This window comes from Eriocheir sinensis, chromosome 59 (assembly GCF_024679095.1).
Source record: "Eriocheir sinensis breed Jianghai 21 chromosome 59, ASM2467909v1, whole genome shotgun sequence".
Lineage (NCBI taxonomy): Eukaryota > Metazoa > Arthropoda > Malacostraca > Decapoda > Varunidae > Eriocheir > Eriocheir sinensis.
Window position 1 is genome coordinate 372,501 of NC_066567.1, and position 2,500 is coordinate 375,000.

The window sequence follows — 2,500 nt, forward strand, 5'->3', positions numbered from 1 at the left end:
ATAAGCCCACGAACACATTCTCTGTACCCTTGGACACCTTTGACCTCTTCTGACAATTGATAAAACGCCACAAACACTACCTTACCACCCCAGCTAGCCTGCGTGGCCCAAACAGCTGATTCCTGGGGCTATCAGCTGACCCGCACCGCCACGCACCGCCTCCGCCTTATTTAAAACCATCACACACGCACGCTACACATGTTTCCAGCTGCGAATTTCACTATAACACTGCATATAACTCTTGGCATTTAAATTATAGCTGTATTCTTGCACTACCAGATGATCCCTTGGCCCTCAGCTGCCTCGACCAGTTTTAAACCATCGCACAGGCTTACTATCCACGTTTTAAGCTGTCCCCTTCTCTATAACTCTGTATATGAATTTGACACTTCTATAAAGACTGTATTCTTGCACTGTGCTTTGTTATAGAATGTGGGTAGTAAGGTTTAGACACATCGCTGCACATGTTATTTAGATACCACTAATACTATGACACTGTATATAGCTCGAACACGCTATGGTTAAGGATATACCAACTTAGAATGTACATAAAGAAGGTTAGATGTAAAATAGATAGATAGATAGATAAATAGGAAAGTTAGTGGAAATAGATACATAGGTTGATAGATATAAATAGCCTACTATTACTACTACTACTACTACTACTACTACACACACACACACACACACACACACACACACACACAAACATACAAACACACACTACATTGGCTTCCTTCCGATCTATTCCCAGTGTGTATGTGTGTATGTGAGGCCCATATATGTATGTATGTATGTATGTACGAGTATGTATGTATGTATGTATGTATGTATGTATTATTTTCTTTATCATATTTTTTTCATTTTTTTCTTTTCTTTCTTTCTTTCTCTCTTTCTTTCTTTCTTTCTTCCTTCTTTCACTGACATATTTCATAATCAGAGAGAGAGAGAGAGAGAGAGAGAGAGAGAGAGAGAGAGAGAGAGAGAGAGAGAGAGAGAGAGAGAGAGAGAGAGAGAGAGAGAGAGAGAGAGAGAGAGAGAGAGAGAGAGAGAGAGAGAGAGTTGGCACTGATATTGGCACAGTCGCAATCACCTCCACCACCACCATCACCACCACCACCATCAACAAGAACAACAACAACAACAACAACAACAATAGTGCTTCCGTAATTAAAGTTTTTATTTGGGTAATTATTTCATGCATGAGAGAGAGAGAGAGAGAGAGAGAGAGAGAGAGAGAGAGAGAGAGAGAGAGAGAGAGAGAGAGAGAGAGAGAGAGAGAGAGAGAGAGAGAGAGAGAGAGAGAGAGAGAGATGTGGGAATTGGGGAAATGAAAATAATTGATACGAATGGACAGAGAGAGAGAGAGAGAGAGAGAGAGAGAGAGAGAGAGAGAGAGAGAGAGAGAGAGAGAGAGAGAGAGAGAGAGAGAGAGAGAGAGAGAGAGAGAGAGAGAGAGAGAGAGAGAGAATGACATCATCAGCTAATACAGAATTGAGGTGGAACACGATCAAGGGAGGGAGGGAGGGAGAGGAGGAAGGGAGGGAGAGGAGGAAGGGAGGGAGGGAGAGAAGTGGAGTGTAGGTGGAGATAACGTAGGTGGAGGAAGGGAGGGAAGAATTGACGGAGGGAGAGAAAGAGAGAAAAGGGTGGAGATGTCGTGAGAGGGAGGGAGGGAGGGAGGGAGGGAGAGAAGTGGTGTAGGTGGAGATAACGTAGGTGGAGGAAGGGAGGGAAGAATTGACGGAGGGAGAGAAAGAGAGAGAAAAGGGTGGAGATGTTGTGAGAGGGAGGGAGGGAGGGAGGGAGAGAAGTGGTGTAGGTGGAGATAACGTAGGTTGAGGAAGGGAGGGAAGAATTGACGGAGGGAGAGAAAGAGAGAAAAGGGTGGAGATGTCGTGGGAGGGAGGGAGGGAGGGAGAGAAGGGAGGGAAGTGGAGGAAAGGAAGGATGGAGGAAACGAGGGAGGAAGAGAAGGGTGGAGGGGGGGGAGAGAGAGAGAGAGAGAGAGAGAGAGAGAGAGAGAGAGAGAGAGAGAGAGAGAGAGAGAGAGAGAGAGAGAGAGAGAGAGAGAGAGAGAGAGAGAGAGAGAGAGAGAGAGAGAGAGAGAGAGAGAGAGAGAGAGAGAGAGAGAGAGAGAGAGAGAGAGAGAGAGAGAGAGAGAGAGAGAGAGAGAGAGAGAGAGAGAGAGAGAGAGAGAGAGAGAGAGAGAGAGAGAGAGAGAGAGAGAGAGAGAGAGAGAGAGAGAGAGAGAGGATGCAAGTTGTTTGGGCTCACAATTCTTCCTTCCTGCCAAACACACACACACACACACACACACACACACACACACACACACACACACACACATATAAAACCTGTCATCTCTTCACCTGACCAGTGGAGTGCCAAGAGGAGGAGGAGGAGGAGGAGGAGGAGGAGGAGGAGGAGGAGGAGGAGGAGGAGGAGGAGGAGGAGGATCTTAAACCAGTTCCTACAAGTGAACAAATCTAGGAGTGAT

The 2,500-nt window shown here is 46.2% G+C and overlaps 1 long non-coding RNA gene across 1 annotated transcript in view; it reads right to left on the reverse strand.

Moving 5' to 3' along the window:
• Positions 1–709, reverse strand: part of LOC126985231 (uncharacterized) — a 16,201-nt gene extending 15,492 nt beyond the window's left edge. Inside the window, exon 1 of the long non-coding RNA XR_007738406.1 lies at positions 81–709. This is a non-coding gene — a long non-coding RNA (uncharacterized LOC126985231). The remainder of the gene's footprint in view (positions 1–80) is intronic.
• Between the last annotated feature and the right edge of the window lie 1,791 nt (positions 710–2,500).